The sequence below is a fragment of the Metopolophium dirhodum genome, chromosome 6 (assembly GCF_019925205.1).
Source record: "Metopolophium dirhodum isolate CAU chromosome 6, ASM1992520v1, whole genome shotgun sequence".
Taxonomy (NCBI): Eukaryota; Metazoa; Arthropoda; class Insecta; order Hemiptera; family Aphididae; genus Metopolophium; species Metopolophium dirhodum.
Window position 1 is genome coordinate 37,707,553 of NC_083565.1, and position 20,118 is coordinate 37,727,670.

The window sequence follows — 20,118 nt, forward strand, 5'->3', positions numbered from 1 at the left end:
TTAAAATTAGTACTAGTAGTTAAATGAATATTTTCAAGAAAATTACCTGTTAAATAATTCGCAGTAAAAAAGGAGGGTTTTTATTGCCACTGGACGCTCCTTAAGTAGTACAAAAAAATTCAAGAATATGAGAATATAGTCTTTGAGTATATTTGTAAATTCAAAAAATCAGAATTTCAACAAATTTGTTATTAAAGGAAAAAATGGGAGGTGAGCATGCTCGGTGAATCACTCTGTATATAGGTTGATTTGCATATTATAGGTAGGTACTACAAGTGGTGCGTTTTCCAGCAGGTCGTTCGTATTTTTATCTTAATTATTTTTTTTCAAAACTCTCGTGTGCGGTGCGACCACCACCTAACCGGTTTCTCGCTATAATTTATTATCATTAATAGGCGCAGAGGTCATGGCAACGCTGACGACACTCGCGCGACTGCGAAAGATATTTTCGCGGAACATCGCCCCCCCCCCTCCATTGCGCTACTACCCCTCTACCGCCGAGCACGCAGTCGTGCCAACCTCTTCACCCCTAGGTAAGGGCTGATAATAGATCATAGAAAGAAATCCCATTAAGTCTGTGTAGGCTGTGACGCGTCGGAATCGTTAACAATAATATATAATAATAATAATAATAATATAATATAATATAGTGCGAACGCCGCGCGACATCATAACGTCGAATAACTTACCCCGCGACGGTTCGTAATCGAAAACGATGCGACGCAATTTCCGGTGACGACGAGCTATATAAATGGTATTTTTCATCTCCGTCATATTATTATACGACATGATTGCGTGTGTGTGTGTTCGGAAAATTTCTTTTTTTTTTTTTTAAACGGAGTTTTTCCGTGGAGGAGGGTCGCGGCGGGGGCGGTGGCGTTTGCAGATATTATGTACCTACTTACTATTGAACAGTCGAACCGGCGAGACAATTAATGTTTGTTTAATACCGAGCACTCGGAACGTGTATAGACTATAATATAATATATATGAAGTATGACGACTTATAGTGCAGTGATATAATTATAATATTATTAATACTTTGACGTTAAATTTCCTCGTGGAAAACCGGCCCCGACTGCGTTTTATCATTATTCAGTTTTACGGTACACGACTATAATAGTATGATACAACTGCAGCAACTACGGTAAACGAAAAGCTTTACTTCCGGTCTTCCGCACTTGTATCGATTTGTTGTATTAATAGTGTGCCCGTCTATAATATTTTTACTCTTTTTTTCCCCTCCTCGTTATTATTTCCGAATTATATCACGTGGGTATATCATTATTATTATTATTATTATATATCCGTATTAATAGCTGCTCGCACGTGTGTGTACATTTGTCGATGCGTAATATATTGTTCATCGAAGTAGTATATTATAGTAAATACGATATTATATGTTATTATATTATTCGTGTACCTACTTTTCATAATGTAATATGACTAATATTTACTGTATTATTATGCAAACGAACTTATTTTTAATATCCTTAAGTAGGTAGGTATAATAGGACGCTCATAGCTGATATTATTTCAATATGGTTTTCATAACATATTTTCGAATTTCTTTTAATATTATTGTGACGCCCCATGGGGTCATAGTATTTGATGCACACAATACGCAATATTAGCTACTATTATGCTATAAATTACTATGATGTTTATTATATCGTTTAAGGTTCGAGGAGTTTAGAACTGATAAATCGCATTGGAAAGTATTTCAAAAAAATAGCATGGAAACTTTTTGACTGTATGCTATATGTGCTCGATTTGTCTTGACTACGTCAATAGTAAATAGGTACTTATAAAAACACTACCTACTCACGAATAGCTTGAATTAAGACATTATTGATTTGTGAATTTGTGATGAGTATTGTAGGTAGGTGTACTGTTCTTTCGTCAGTATACCTAGGTAATAGAAATCAAAGCACTGAAGTGTTTAAAAAGAAACGCACTTAGTAGTAAATCGAATAATAGTTGTTTAAAAAATATAGTTTCGTAGAACTATATTGTGAAGAAATGTTTGCTAAAAAATACCAAAATCAATAATTATTTTAAATAGCTTGGTACTTAATAAAATGTTTTCACAGAGAAGAGCATCTATAGTAACTTATTTGTTTTGTACTTATTCATAAATACACCATTCTATTGTTATATACTTGTGTCTTGTACCTATATCGAGGTCTGTGATGTGAAAATTAAAAAAATTAAATGATTAACTCCCTCGTGTTTATGATAATCGTGATTGATTGTATGTCAAGTAGTAAACGACGACGCATTACGAGCAAGTTGTCTTCGATGAAGGTTTCTACAAATATTGTTTTTAACGCTCAATACTAAAGAAAAATAATCGAAAATATTTCAAGTGTGTTTGCGCTCAGTTCCCAAACCTACGTATTATAGCCAATTAGGTAAAGGTGCCTAATTTGTATACAACATCGAAAGTCACATAGAATTCAAACATTTTCTCGTACGCAACAATATTATATTGTGTAACGTTAAATAATTATGATGGACTGTTATTGTCGACGACGATTTTCAGTGTCGGGGGCCCAGTTCTAACCTCTCCCGTAGACCTGAACCGAAGAAGCCCCTACACAATCCTCAACAAAATCGCTTGCGATTCAGAATACCTACTGTTTATCCACGTAAACGAAAAACGTCACCGCGTGTTTTATAGTGACTATACCTGCACCAGCTGCAGCCTCTATAACAAATAACAAAGTGTCTTGTCGTGTTTGTATAACTTTAGCCACCACAACAATATTATGTTATGCACACTGCACAGTTACTACACACACGCTATACGTGACATTATGTATTACATTATACGGTCGTCGAACGCGCATAAATAATATGTACGTATATAACAATAATAATAATGACAATAATGTAATAGCAGTCTCTATAGTTTGTCCGCAAGTCGGTGGGCGGCGGACGACGCGACGGAATGCGCGATGGCCGATACGTCCGCCGCCGGACCCAGTGAAATTGAAACGTTTTTTGTGTTTACATTTCTCTCTTTTTTTTTTTGTCTCTCGCGAGCACGTCACACGCGATATCATCGGAATCGCTCGGCCGAGGTACCTATACCTATATCATATGCGGGGACGACGCGAAGAACGTCGAGAAGAGGAAGAAAAAAAAAATGCTGAATACAGAACAATATAACACAACATATACCTAGGTAGGTAGGTAGTCAATAAATAATCGTACGGTCGCAGCAGCCGGCATTCCCCGACGCGACCGGTTGCCAAGACCAGCGCCGCTCCTCGGGCCAGTGAAGTTCAAGGACGCAATAGTCGCATATTGTGTCGGTCGACACTGCGTGCGGTCACCGCGAGGTAGGTACCAGGTCGCGTATCATGGTTCGCCGCCCCCCATTTTACATTTATTCAGTTTTACAAAATCGCACGCGAGGTAAGGTATAAAACGTCGTATACGTCCCACCTCCCACGTCCATACCTTACGCGTCGTCGCATATTTTGTCCATGCAAAACGAAAAATTATATGTATATTGTTTTTTTGAAAAAGCTCATTTATTTCACTAAACTGCGCACCAACTACAGGCAGAAAATATATAAATTGAATATTGTTTCCTCAGACCGACCTTCTACCAGCGACGATACAAACGCGGTAGACCGGTCACCGAGTATACCGCGAACGATTTAAGGAATATTATAAGGAATCATCGGAAGCAGGTGGTCAGAAGAAAAACGGCCACCGCCGACCGACAGAAAATATCGCGGTTACCAGCTCGTGAGTAACGTAATAAGTGAGAACTAATAACCAATAACCATTAAACTGGTCGTCAATAATGCGTAAAATTGACTAAATTCCAAAAATAGGTACATATTTTCATCATAACTGTGACTCCGTTTTTTTCAAGATTCTTTCAGCGTATTTATACGTATTTGAGAGATATTCCTATTCGTCAGTAATAACAGATAATAGAGATAATAATATTACATTGGGATTATTTAATGAAATTATTGTTTTTTTACGGTGTTGGCTGAGTTGAGAGCGTATTCATTACGAATTTGTAGACTTAATAAAAAATAGCTAAAACATCAACCAAATTCAATAATATAACATTATAACATTATGAGCGAAGAGCTCAATGCAACAACAAGGCAAGTCCGCTTTTATCAAAAAATTTGAGAAATCGCTCATGGAATATTAATTTCATAAAAGAAATACTATATTTTGGTAGAAAAATCGATTTATTATTTCCAAAGATATCTGAAAATGATACGTTTTCCGCCCATAGTGGTAAATGAGATAAGGAATTTCATTTTGCTCGTCCTCAACAATTAGTAAAATTTGACTTGCATGGTTGTTGCAGTGAACCCTTCTTCAGCGTCTGTTTCCTTTTTATCGCATAATCGTAAATTCGAATTCGATAGTACTACTAATATTGTTACAACCATACCCGACACCATTGCTACGGCCTATCTTCCAGTTTCGGGTATTTTTATATAACACGATTTATTGGTTTATTTGTGCGTTATTAGTCGTTAGACTATTATAATATAATGATATAGGTAGGTACGTTAAAACCACGTCGGATTACATCCGATTGTACTTGTGTTCACCCGTAATAATATAATACCTATATAATAAATAATAATATGCTAAACATTAATGGTAATAATAATTGTGTTCAGCCGTGCAAAACCATTAAAAGAGGTGGATAATGTGCACATATTATTATAGGTATTAAATATAACGCCGAAATCGCGTGCCGAACAATGTTATCGAAAACGCGTGCCGAGATTTTATTTTTACTCACCTTGGTCACCTATAATATTATAATAGTATTATTATAATACGCATAAAATATATATTTAGGTACCTACAATAATACTACAATAGGGCTACAAACGACGACACAAACGATCCAAATCCTCTGATCTTTTATCGCGCGTCCAAGTCAGAGAGAAGCGTTTTTCTTTCACACATATACAGAGGTCTTCATAATAATATTATTATCATATCATTTTCGACAAAAATAATGATAATCATCGTTGCATAACACGCGGCGGCTCTTCGGGGTTTAAATCGTGTAAATAGTAAATAATACGCGTTGCGTGCAAAACACTAAAACTCTATATTATTCATTACGATAAGCATCAGCAGCAGCAGTGGTGGGTTACCGCGGTCCCCGTCGGGTATACGTTTATAAATTTACCGCGCTACCCGAGTATACCGCGACTGGTAGCTATATAAAATAAATAATAATGTAATGATATTACAGTGCAGCGGCTCGAGTCTGTCTTCTCCGAGGCTCTAAATCACGTCAGAGTCACCCCCCTCAAAGGCGTACTCTGTTCACTCTACTTCGCCAACCCCGCCTCGCTTTTAGTCCATAAAATTGCACTCGGCTCAAAAATAATAATTACAATATTATTCTTCGAACATTGCACCGATCGTTCGACGGGAAAATTAACCTTTTCAATACCAAAAGTGCAAATTAATATTATGATTTTTATTCGTTTTCAAAACGTTTTGTTTGAACATACAACGGCCTCCTTGCACGCTCAGACAGACGACAATGATTTAGATGGTGAAATACCATATTGGTCGAGGATTAAATGATTTTTGTTGGTGTATAATAATATAATGTCAAAGCGATTTAAAACTTTTCAAATGACCGATAACGTTAATTATTGGGATGTGAATTAGTATGAAATTTCATTTTTTTTTATGATTTTGAAACGTTCCTTGTAAGTACATCATTTAAATTATGTAACTTTTATTTTGCATTTTTAGGTGATATTTTCCTTTTTTATTTCATTTTCCGGTATTTTTAATCAAATTTTGTCAATTGATGTATTTGAAAAACATTTTTTTTTTGTTTTTGTACACAGGCTGTATATACGTCGATAAAATAAGGCAATTGCTAGATAAGTGATAACTAGATAAGTTATTTGTAGCATATTGTATATCAGTCACGAATTTTCAAATTAAGTTGGTTGATTAAAAATTGTAGGTAATAGGTTTTTAAATTTTAGAAGGTTTATTATTATTTTTTTTTTAAATAAACACATATTTATGCATGTAAAATGTAATGCACTATAGTGTATAATATCCTATAATATCAATATAAATATAAAAATTAAATTACAAACCATTTTAAGTGAGTTTTATACTATAACTTTTGGCATTTTTTGCATTTTAAGATCATATTTTATTAAATTTTTTTGACATTCTCTAAGGGCTTTTAGTGCGTTAAATGTACAGCCCTGATAATTATAATAAATATATGTGCAATGCGCATCGACGAAGTACATATAGCACTCGTGTAAATATAAAAAGAAAATAATAATAATAACGTTTAAAGAAAAAAAGATTTTATATTTTGGAGGTGGAAACGTTTTCGCACACCCTCCGATGAGATTGCTGTCATTTTCGTCACGGATAAAGCTTCGCAGTTCTTCAACCGTCGCATGGAATAATAGGCTACTACTATAATAGCCATTTACGCACGTCTGACGATTCGATGTGAGTATATAATACGATGATAATATGTAACCCGACCCCGCATATAGTTCGGAGGGGTCGAGGAGACAGAATATTATTTGTCCCGACTTATCGTTGCAACATGTATTACAGCCACGACGCGTTGTCAAGTGTGCTCGCATAATAATATAGATTTTAATCACGAAACTCAAGACTCGACAGACTATACACCGGGCACACGGGGCTTCACGTAATCTCGACGATGATCCCGCAGGGACTAAGCGACGTATACTATTTAATAGTAATAATAATAATCTCCTTCTGTAATAGAGTTGTACACCGCAACCAGCTATATACAAAATTGGCTGTGCGCGAGCTGCCCCCCCCCCCCCCCCCCCCACCAGATGGGACGCCGTCTCCAGCTGTCCCGAGGGAATTCATTGATACGAGTGATCGATTTCGAACGATTATAAATTTTAATCAAATCAAACCCGGGTGACCTGTTAAAACGACGTGATATTATTTCGGTATAAAAACAATATTAATAATATGGTTATCGGTTACAGCTGCTGCTGCTGCTGCAGTGCTGTCACTTTATTATTATTATTTCGATCGCGACAAATACAATATTCGTTGTCGAGTCGTGAATAAATAATTATTGTTATATCAACAGGGATACTATATACATATTTTAAGTACCTATTTACAGTTAAAATAGTATACGATGTTTTTATAACATTTTATCGCGAATTAATTCATATACATTTATAGGTAGGTAATCATATTGTTTAATAATACATATCATTGTGTTTACATTAGAAATTAGAATAATTATTATTATACGTCTCATACAGTCGTGTTGGGGTACACAATATTGTGTACCTGATTAAAACGTTTCTAAATCTAACTCCTAAACAACAATCGGACTTTTTTTTCACTTGCCCGAGCACGAAAATTGCGTAATATCTTCATATAGGTACCTAACATATTATTCATTAATAAAAATGTCCGTTGGATGATATAATAACGATAATAATATTATCATTATGGTGCTCATCCACTCGTTTACGCAAATACGCAAACTGTAATTAAATGGTTTGAGATACGAAAAGATAACGCGCGTTTGTTAAGGGCTAAATCAGATAAACGCGATTTAATTTAGCGGGATTAACCAGGGAAACCTTGACACGCTTGACATAATATTCTTTCACTTCCATGTTTTTACGTAAAACGATTATGATAATGTTGCGTTTGACTTGTATATTATGATATTATTGTAGTCGATGTGGAACACGATATAATAATAGTATATTTGACAGCAAACACAAAGGAGAGAACGAATAAATAATACAACAGCGACAGCGACGTCCATAATAAAATAAATTGGAAAATAACACGGAAATTTTGGTTCCCGACGAAAAATATCCACGATTCCAGGCCATTCAAAATTGTAATTAAAAATATAAAATAAAAAACGATGATAGTAATAATAATAATAATAAAAAAGGGGCGAAAATAGTTTTTCGCCGTCGGACCTTTATCGGGTAAACACGCCCAAGACCTGCAAGTGGGACATAAAATATTAGATTGCCTTACTTGCAAACATTTACATAACATTATACGAAAAAATAAATAAATAAAACAAAACAAAATCCGCAACTCCCAGAGAGAGGGGCACACAACTACTGTGGGTTCGCGTGACGGGCGGAATTTACTTAGTGCATAATTCGTGGCCGACAACCACCGACCGACATTTAAGAAAATTATGGATAATTAAATAAAAAAAAAAATCCGTTTCGTTTTCCCGATTTATAAAAATTTAGCCGTACTTAAGTACATTTCTACATTTTTATAACTGCTCATTTTAAACGTTTAATAATGTTGTCGTTTGCAGTTATTGGAATTTGTATAATTTTATTTTCCCACTTCCCTGCAGTTTATAAACATATTTTTCATTGATTTATTATTTATTTACTGTCTTAAAGTATCCTGATGCTATTATACTATAGGAGTATTTTTTTATTCAATACTTCAAAAAGTTAGAACTTAACATATTATAGTTTGGACTGTCAAGAAGCCATCCCGAGACCAATAAGGGACGTCATCACCCTGACTCGAATAAATATATTCTTGACTTTTTCCAAAATTCGTTTTTCAATTTGTATCGAACAAACGAAAAAAACGGTAATGTTATCATTATTGTATTTCGACAGATTTCCCTATATCTGAAAATTTTTTGAAGTTATGGCATTAATTTAACTCATAAATATAACCTGACTATAGATAGGCACTTCAGTTATTGCTCAAAGCTATAATATATAAAAAAAAATGAATTGGTTTTGATTTTCTATAATTGATTTAACTTTGACAGCGCATGAAATAGGTACCTATATTTTATTTACAACTAAAAACGGTCGATTCGTATTCTTTCATAATTTTTTTTTCAAACATTTTCAAACGACTATAATAGGTAATAGGTGCGATATTAGCAAATACCACATACCATGAATTTGTTTGGGTTGTTTTTCGGTAGGTCATATTCTAAGTAACTTAGGAAAATTCAATATAATATCAAATATGTTACGGACAATACGCGTATATTATAAAGTGTGCTAAAAAGAACAGCAATAATACAGATCTCATTTGGAAGGAATAATAAATACAACAATAATAAGAAACAGAAAAGAACAAGTCTAAAAACTTTACAAAGTCTCGGTCTTTACTTCCAAAAAGTTTTCGTGATTGTTTTCTATCTTATATTTTATTTTTTTTTATCAGTTGTTATTTTATTTTTGGCATTTTATTTTTGTGCTTCCGAGTCACAAGAAATGCGCATCGCCGACCACGCGTGAAGTTTTTCGTTTCGTATTTTTAAATTATCTCCCGAAATAGAGATACATCCAACCGTTTTTTTTTTTTTTTTTCATAATTTATTTCAAAAAGTCTTCACTTGTATTCAAAAGTAATAATATAATACGCCACATCAACTGTGTAGGTATAATATTATATTATTGCGTATACCACCGGAACTTACACTTCTCCGAGGTTAAGCTCACCGTTTCGAGGCGTAAAAAAATAAATAAACAAACTACACAACGATCACAATCGCACCTTCGCGCAAAATGTTATTTTATTAATAAAAATAATAACGGAGGAGCTGTAATGCAATTCGCGGTACTCTCCCCGGTCCTCGATAATACAAAAAAAATAAAAATTACGGAGCTTTCAACTTTCAGCAGTTTTCATCCCACTGTGTCGTATACGATCGATGTTTCCTAAAAAAACCAAGTCTACGTGTTGTGCGCGATTTCGTTTGATCTTCGATATCCCGATGACGAGTGCCGCCAACAGACGACGAAAATCGTTCTCGTTGTGGCCAGCAGTGTTGTCAAAGATATTTTTTCAAAGTATGAGAAGTGTAGACAAGGATACTTATATTGAAAAGTATTTGAAATACGTAGGTATTTGAATGCTCAGAAAAAAATGTATATGACGTATCCAAATCCAAATATTTTTTATTAAAGTGTTTGTACTTGCGATTCTTAGATATTGGTGATATCAAAATTTTTTTTTGTCGGAGTATTTGAACGTTAGATTGGGAATAATTTAAAGATGTATTGTTATAGGTTTAAATTTTTTATTTTAACGTGATTGAAATTAAATTAGAAAATATATTTTGATTTTAAATACAGATACTGTGAGAAAGAAATTAAAATCTTTGTCCAACTACATTATTCTAAAGTATTGTAAACACGTATTTGAGTAGGTACCTACTTAGAAAGTACTTTGGACACTTTTATTCAAATACTTTTACTCAACAAGACTGTTGACCACTGGCCCAGACATGGCGACACGAAAACTGCGATGAGTGTTTGACAGTGTCGAGGGAAGTTTCGAGTAGAATAACATAATAATATTATATCAATGCGGTTGACTGGCTTGCGTCTGATTAATTTTTTAGTCGTCGCGTGAACGAAAATAATACCAATGGTAAAAAACAAAATCGTATAAGTGCATAATATAACTAAAAAAAAAAAACTCGACGACAACGGGTGAAATGAGTGGTAATTTATTGTAAATTGGATAGATCATAAAAAATATATTAAACAACAATATAACCGTTGTATCCCCCCCAATGACGCATCGAATTATATGAATACGCGTATTAAACTATATTGTTGTGATTGTGCGGTGCTAATAACGAATAAAAAGCGATTAAACATCCAATCCAGGATGTTATTGCTATGTTTAAATTCGTTTCATAATACCCGTGGTAGTTATTGTGTTTGTGTGTGTGTGTGTGTGTGTGTTGGAGTGTAGATTATAATATTAAATACGTCCTCGCGGAAATTAATGTCGTTCCGACGAATATTATCAAATAATAACATTATGATCACATTAGCCGCACTATAATAATATTGTAATCCGGGGTACATTTTTCTTACGGGATAATAATAATATTGTGTGTTTTGTTCTCAATGTTCGCGCATTTAATTTACATAATCGCCCACACTTAATCCTGGAAACACAAGTTTTCTGATTGTTTCCGAGAACAGTAGAGTGGTTGTAGGTCCTGACCGACCGCCAGCCCCGAGTTGGAATATTGTCTCGTTGTGCTTTCCACTACGCCCGTGTCTTGCACAACACCGGTGCATCGATGCACCGCGCACCGATGCCAACATGCACCGATGCCAACATGCACCGATGCACCGATGCGTCTAATGTAGTATTTTGTTGTTACTTATCTATATACAGTACGGTCTATCGACACGACTACGTCACACAAACACACGTGCACCGAACAATGTCGATTAAAATCTCGTGACTTATAATATTACTATCCTGTGCTGGACGTGTCGTTCTTTTTTTATTTTGTCTTATAATATGTAGATTTATACATGTTCATATATTATTATCGTATAGACTTTAACGATTCCGAGTCTCGCTTCGCGGCCCTTGACATAGGTACACGCGCGTGCGCCGGCGAGCACACGAGTCTCTCGGGTTTTTATGGTGCTTGTTCGACAGTAAACACCGCCGCGGTGTACATCCGACGAAATAAAACAAACAAATCGGCATTACACAAATCCCGTGTACATAAGTAAATTTTTTATTATTATTATTATTATTATTATAACATGGACGTACATCAACGGTTATTATCGCGGAGAGCATCGGCTGCATGTCACCAGTTTGCATTCCGAAACGCAAAGTAGTTAGGTACCTACCCGTTTGTATATAATATTCATTTTCAAGTAAAAAAAAAAATTACATTTTTTACGATCGCGGTATAGGTGGAATCGTGTCTGTTCAAATTTTCGTGAACATATTATTTTCGACTAATGATGATACCTACGCACAAAAACGTCAACGACGGATCCGAATTTCGGTCGTAAATATTAATAACCGAGTTCACGATATAAAATTAAAATATCTATAGGTACTTTATACGCCATTTCGGTGTTCGCCAACCTTTCTCCGACAGTACATTTTTACAAATCACAAATTTGTCGTAGGTACGTCTGCACGACAAAACGATAATGTCGTAATTTTACAATACTATAATATAGTCGGTAGATCGTTTTTAAGTACGCGTTTCGAACAAATTATTTTATATTTTTTACTACTGTTTACGCTTTTATGTCGTTCACATCATTAGTCGGATAAGTCGGTTTTACGACCTTTTCAGCTATGAAACGCAAACACGCGCAGCTACCCACGTAGGACAAATTTGTTAACTATAATATTATTATGTAAGTACGACCGTCCAAATATTTCCGATGGCCATAATTATACATATCTTTTTACTGCGTCCGAAACATTTGATACTATGTAATACATTTAAATATTACTATTTCATAACAAGCTCAGACACCCACACGATCGCGAGCTGAGTGAAAACCTGAGCTTCACCGAGCCTCACGTTCCGTGCGAAATTGTTTGTACAATTTTAAAACATTTTTTTAGTATCGTTGTAGAGACTGCAAATCGTCGACCGTCACTATTATATGACTGTGCATATATTATTATAATCACGAGCTGGTCGCGTAGAATAGGAAACGAGGAAGGACAAAGAAATTAAAATCTTCATCATTATATTTGTATTAATAATAATAATTATAATTAACCGTACCTTTTTCGTCTGTTAAAATATGTTCAACTTCCCACGCACAAGACATTCCGTCGTTGTAGACGATCTCTGCAGCATCTCCCTCGTGCATTTTGACCCGTGATACTATATGGTTAAATACCTCTATACGAGCGCATTTATAATATCCAATGTGAAAATCGTGTCGGGCAAAGAATATTTCGAAAGTTTAAAAATGTGAACTTATAGCCTCCCTAAAATATTCGATGGTTATATTATATTTTATCCTTCTATCCTTTTGTGTTGCTATTAGTTGTTCAACCATAAGATAATAGTTACAATACCCTTCGAATATACCCTAAATAAATATCGTGCAAAATTAAATTCCTCTAACGTACTTGAAAACGTACATGTACCGTCTGCTATATTGTTCATGTTATACGCTACTATGTCATGTATACGTCCAATACGGATTATAATATTATTGTGTAATTTCTACAAGTCCCAAACCCTTTTATGCTTTTGTGATAGCATTGATTATAAAATTATTATAATTTATAATCTTAGATGCCGGTGTAGGTGTATGTGGACGTTTATGTAGTAGTAGTAGTCACAGACTTCGATATAATATATTATTATTAATATCGACTATCGTTTATAGACATAATTATTACTGATATGGTATTGCATGACGTGTACAGTATGAAATATTCACACATTGTAATGTAAAAGTGATTGTGCGTATTATGTTTAGGAGCAAAACCGTTTGGCGGTAAGCCCCCTCTTGGAGGTCTTACTATACATTTCCGCCAATTCATTATGGTCGTTATATAATAAATAATTGTACGTCTAGCCTTAAGTGTACGGTAATAATGTCAGACGATGAAACGGTTATCTCAAAAACTGATATCGCCATACAGATGATTGTGGACGATATCGTATCGCGTAACACAATTTAAAATAACAATAATTTGTTAATAACACAATAATACAACAATCAACACGTGATTCTACGTCGAGGGCAGTTTTCGGGCAGAAAAACCGATCGAGAAACAAACTATTGGCAAAGACTACATCGAAATCTTCGGGACGACATGCATCGACATACACACGAATCTCCGGGGCAGGATCAAAGGATGTCAGAACATCATGATATTATAGATACCAGCTACCGTATCCGCAGTAACCATCGTCGACCGGCTGTCGTCTTTATTACGAATGCTTTTCTACACTTGGTAATATTATTTCAACTAGCTGCCGAGTATAATTACAGTCGTCGTGCGTTATCATATGACTGTTTGCCTCGACCGCGGTGAATAGGATATCTCTCACCCACGACAATATCATCATGATAATAATATGATGTAAGTCTCTGTGCGGAACAATATTAATTGTATTTTTATTATTTTTTTTCATACCAATTACTCTCGAAATATGAGTAATTATGCTGTCACACATTATCCGACGACGGCTATAATATTATTATATGCGTTGCATTAATAAAACGAACGGACAAACAAACGATATGAAAATCGTAAATTCATTGCGTTCGGTCGAGTCGCCGCGGCAAATTTCTTCGGGTCGAACAATATATAGCTCGTTAGGTGTTTCGATAACAATACTGTAATTCGATTTGGACTGTGCAATTATATATTATTATATAATGTAGCTATGAATATTGTACGATTGCGCAAATCGATTTCCCTCGTCGTCGGGTATAATATAATGTACTCCATCGCGGAGGACTACGTGTCCGTTCCCACGGGCGCGCAAAGGTCTGAGAAACTGTACATAATAATATTGTATATATTACACTGCGACGGGTCGGAATCTTAGACATCGAGGAAAACAAAACTGAAATAAATAAATAAAAATACGAAATAAATTTTCACTCGGTGGGTAGCAAAAAAAAAACGACTATTTAATTAACCGAGTACCTACCTATACCCAACTCGTTTTGTGTACAACAACAGCTGTTAGTCTTATTCGACGTTTAGACTGTCATTTGAATAATTAATGGGTTTTTTTTTCCTCCGTCATGAACGTGATAATTACTTTTTAAACGCATCCAACGATTGAACTTTTAAAACGTAGTCGCCGCAGTATTCCACGGAGCTGAGTTTGCGCAGAACGACCTGTTGAAAATCAACTTTTGCGACAGTAGAAACATGCAGAATACCATGTGAAGTCACAGACGTGAATCAATCGCATTTGATGACTATTTATAATTGTTTATTACAGTACTCGTAGACCGCAAAATAATATGTTTGTCAGAATTGTGCTTACAACTTACTATACTCAACTAATATTTTAAAATTCTAATTATTTTAGCGCACCTTACCTATCGTACAGAAACACCAGGAATTTTCATAGGTGCTTCACATATAGTTTGTTTTAAGAAATTACTGGTCGTCAATTTTCAGTCGGCATAAATTAAATTTCAGCCAGAAAATACTTTATCTCTCTCCCCCCCCCCCTCTCACGGTCAATATTGTATTATAACGCAGGCCCTGCAGTACGACTGAAGTACCTACGATAAAATATGCACAGGACCAACGACAGTATTAATAATATAATGCACCTAGATTATATATAATATTATTAACGGGAAACGGCGGCGAGTTTTGCGTTGTTTTATTCGGTCACTTGGGAAATTTAACAGACATTATGTTATTATATATTCGATCGCTACCATACAATACAGGACCCCACGACTGTTGTAAAAATATCGTACTCCAGGGGCGAGTTTCATCGAATAAATTATTAACGTTAATCCGATATTGTCGCACAATATGGGTATATGGCGACAATATAATTATGACCGGTCAGACGATGATATTATTATGGAATTATAACGGTGTCGTCGAGAGCGACAAGGAACAGTAGCTGCAACTGCAGTGATATTATATAGACGTCAACAAGTGTGCTAGAGGAAGTTTCGCGTGTAGGTGCCTGCAGTCGTGGACTCGAGACAGAGAGTTACACAGACGGGTAGGCGCGAGTGAACATCATCTTCGGTAGGTGCTGCAGCAGGTGTAGATTGATTGTTAAAATTTTTATAACAGATTGTATAATATTAAAACGATAGCCTCAAGTCCGATATCCACGCGCATGGAGTTACGCAACGGTCAAGTTAATTAATACCTCATACCTAAGTAATTGTCAGTACCTATACCTATATACCACGACGTACAGCAGCCGCCTAGTACAATTGATCGATCGAGTGACTCACGCGGTGGTCGCTTTCGTTTAAAGGTCCAAACGTACGTCATTACATCGTCGTAATAACAATAATGATATTATATATTATAATTACATCGCCGTCGTATAATAGTTGAAATACGCGACTGATTACGACTTCGTGTCCCGTTGCACAGGCCCATAAAATAATAATATTATTGTATTGTTGCAGACACTCCTCCTACTCCGGGACCGTAGGTAGTCGTATAATGTAGTGTTTTCGGACTCTTCTCAATTAGGACTTCCACACAATATCTTATAATAATACGAATCGTGATGTGTTACTCAACGACTGCAGTATGTTCATCGGACAATCGCGGTATTATTATTATTATTATAGTATTATTATATTGTTGTGTGCGCACTTACGTTGCCGTCCTACAGTAACTCGTGGCGGCGAGTCCATAATAGACTTTGATGTACACGAGGTCAACAACTGGACAACCAAAGCCCCAACATAATGCCTACCTGCAGCATCCGAATCGATAACATATGAATATTACGACCGACATCCGTGACATCGTATAATGTATTTATAGCGTAACAACAGGACTGCAGTTCTAGCCGCCAATCATCTGTGTGGGGTCCTTAACGTGTGTGTCATAAACCGAATTTGAACTTGCCCGCCAAAGTCGCTGACACGAATAAAGCAGACGATTTGTAGGTCAGCGAAATCGATAAAATATTGATATAATAATCGATCGGAGCAGGACAGAGCAGAACTGCAAAGTCCTGGATATCGCAGCGATCGCGTAACATCGGTGGAGATACTGTTGTAGTCTGCGAACACGACCAATCATCGGAAGGTCGGTTCGTACGGTATATTATGTGCGGTGAGTCGGTTGAACTTGAAAAATATTAATATCACAATCGATCGTTGTATAGCACAGAGTGGAACAATGTCTTGGATATCGTAGCGACCGCAGAACAACAACAGAGTCCGTTGTAGTCTCTATATAAGTACCAATCGTCGGGGTGTAGGTTTATAATTATTAATATACTTGCAGCAGTGTTGAAAACCGAATAGATCAACATGTCCGCAGCAGTCGCTGACTGCAGTTTGTCGTCGGACAGACGCCCGGAGTGATACGCTTACCGCGGTATATACGGTAATCGGAGGGCTTTCCCGAAGCGTAAAAAACGCGACGTCTTCAACGCCCGACGGTTGACAGTCGCTGACGACGACAGTGAGCGATCTGCAGATACGATACACGTCTATAATAATACAACAGCTGCGGGCCGATACAAAAACAGGCCACGTCGGGCAGTATATTATTATTATTATTATTATTATATAACAACGTAATAATATTAAAGTGTTCCGGTCGAATTTTCGGTCGCATCCGACAAACGCGCGGGGGGGTTTTTTGGGTCAGAGCCGTGGGCACGCACGCGGGTCTGGTGTAGATTGTGTGTGATGGTGGGGGGGGGGGGGGGGTGTTGTGCAGTGGAGAAACATCGTATCCTCGGGGCCGGTCCTCCTCCTCCCCACACCTCACCTCGCATACACACCCATCGGCCCACCGTCACCCGTCCCGCGCCTGACACCGGCCGGCCATCATCCGCGGACGACGACCGAGGGCGATAACCGCCGCGGCTCCACGCGATTAATGAAGTCGTTTGTATTCGGCGCGGCTAACGCGCTGCGAAAATTCGCACCCTATCTGCGGGCCGGAGACCCGAAAGGAATATCAATTCCTCCTAGCGACAACGACCGCGTACTGTATCCGGCGGAGAACGGAATCGAATTTACGAGAGACTGGTATATAACAAATATATATATATATGTGTGTATGTGGGTGTATAGGTACCTACTCGGGGTGGGTTTGGAATTTACGAAATCGTAAGTGTATATAATAATATAATGTATAATATATACGCGTGCGCGTCAGACCCGCAGACCCATCAGACCCGTTTGCAGGGCTCAGTCCGTCCGTGAGTCGGGCTCGCAATAATAATAACGACAACAACAACAATTTATGGTAGGAGTCGGCAATACCGAAGATTTACGCTCGCACTACGCCCCCTCTCCGTCGGGGTAATGTTTTTCGATCGCGCGAAGAGACTTTAATAAAATAATATGCAATCCTGCGCATAAACGAGTTAAGAAGTTAAGTTAATTGTCACTTTTTAAAATTAAATTTTTACTCACTTAATATTAAAAATTATTAATGATACATTATGTTGCGTAAACATTTACTTTTTATTATTTTAAACCATATTACTGGCTATTTATAAATTAAAAATAAATAACTTAATTTAAGTTAATAAGTTAATTGTAAGTTACCAATTATAACTGTTAACTCAACTGTGTTAAAAAAAAAATAAGACAACTATTATAATTATAAACTTTTTAAAATATTTTTTATCAACTTGACTTAACTCAACTAAAAATGATCGTTAACTTGCTTGATAATAATATGATATTATGCGCCGTTTCATCGTTATATTTCGCGTAATCGGCGCGTGTAAGCCAATAAACACGATTTTTTTGAAACGCCCACGAAACGGTTGTGCGCGTATTATTGCGCACCTCGTAAATGTATTATAATAATATTATATTATATGATATTATTATAGAGATGGAGACAATGACGACGATGATAATAATATAAAAGAATTTTTCGGGTTAAACCGTGTCGGCGGCGTACGAGCACGAGCGCGTGTTCTCCGAGACCTCGTGTCTTGTACCTGGCAGTGTTCACGGGACGGTATTGTAGGCACATCCGTCGTGACTGTCTGTCGCAATTTATTTTCCGCAGGCACAACCGACGACGACGACGACGACAGTCGCGCGAACTGCAATGACCCGCTGAGGAATTTCTTCTGGCCGCAATTACCTACCTATACGGGCGGCGTGATTAGAAAATGAATAATATAATAATAATAATAATAATAAAAAAAATCGATCTTAACGATCTCTGCGGTAGTACACAATAGCCACGACCCGCCGGGATTATTGTTATATTATTACATTTTCGTCCCGACGTCGGTATAATATATAGTACCAAAAAAATCCGTCCACCGGTGACAGGACGTCGAGAAGGTTAGGTGACCGTTTGATGATAATATCGTCATTAAAATATCAACAGAAGCTTGCGCGCGATTGGGGTCAAAATTCAGGGGGGGGGGGGTATAATATTATAGCGACGAGCTATAAATAAAGAAATTTATAATATAAAAATAATTCAATAAGACAATAATATTAATGACTTTCTTTAAAAACGTTAATAAATAAAAAAATTAATTAAGTTTCTGCCCGCGCTTCTGATGTCACAAATTTACCCAGAATACGACCTCGCTCCTAATTAATCGATCCGTCTCTCTCGATATGAATGTGATTGAAAAATTGTAAAGCTCTCTTAAAGAGTTCTAACCTAACCTTCGAGAGAGTCTCTTGCAAGTATAGAGGTATGTAGACAATATTATTAAAAGTTTTCGATCGTTTAATAAAAACTAAACAAATTATATTATATTTTATACGGACGTGATATTTCTAGCAAGTCTCCGCTTTCAGGAGACGTTAGGAGTACTTAGTTAAGGGCTACGGGTTAGTTAATATTCTTTTGAGCAATTTTTTTTTTTTTGACTTGTTTGGAGGGAGGAGGTTTTTGCCCCTATCCTGAAATTCCCAAACACACTGTGACTATAATACGAGAAGAGAGGGTAAAACCTATATGTATTGTGCGCGAAACCGCCCCCCCCTTCCCAGCTAAACTGATAATGAATATTGCCGTTACGGCTCTCACCACAGCGGCGCGTTTAACCTTTTAACGAAATTACATATTATTTACCGCGTTTCGAATGGGTCGCAATTTATTATCATTAAAATAATAACATAATATTATGTAGGCACGAGTATCGCGCTCGACCGGTTTGTCCGCTCGTCGCTCGTCTACTTTTAACGATCAATCACTATTCGGTGGATACTTGGGTAGCGGTATAATATGTATTATAATGGCGGCGGCAACGTTTCACGCCTCTCGCCTGTTTTCCGCCGCCGTCCGAGCTTATATTATATTATTAACGACGTTCCGAAAGGAGAGGTACGACCCGTGTAATAGAATATTATGTGACTGCTTCGGCTACTTGCGAAAAATCACCTCCGAGACGAATCTCGCTTTCCGTAGGCGGGTACAGTCTGACAAATCGGTTGCTTATCCGCAGAGCCGGCGCGAGTCCGTTTTCGAAACGCAATTCGTCGTTTCGTTATATTTTTTTCCCGCCGCCACCCGCACACCCGCACGCGCCGCTGTAGTTGTAGGTATTGCTTTTCTGTAGTTGTACGATACGTTATACACACACACTGTCCGCGTCGTAATTTG

General features: G+C 36.7%; 1 protein-coding gene across 2 annotated transcripts in view; it reads left to right on the plus strand.

The window, feature by feature from the left end:
- The window catches only part of LOC132946368 (mucin-2), a 130,812-nt gene that overhangs the window by 59,277 nt on the left and 51,417 nt on the right, over window positions 1–20,118 (plus strand). Inside the window, exon 1 of one of the 2 annotated variants that reach the window (XM_061016347.1) lies at window positions 3,628–3,762. The exons of the other annotated variant lie outside the window; for it this stretch is intronic. The gene's annotated coding sequence lies outside the window, so the exon portion shown is untranslated. Of the gene's footprint in view, window positions 1–3,627; window positions 3,763–20,118 lie in introns of those variants that run through there. 2 annotated transcript variants of the gene reach the window in all.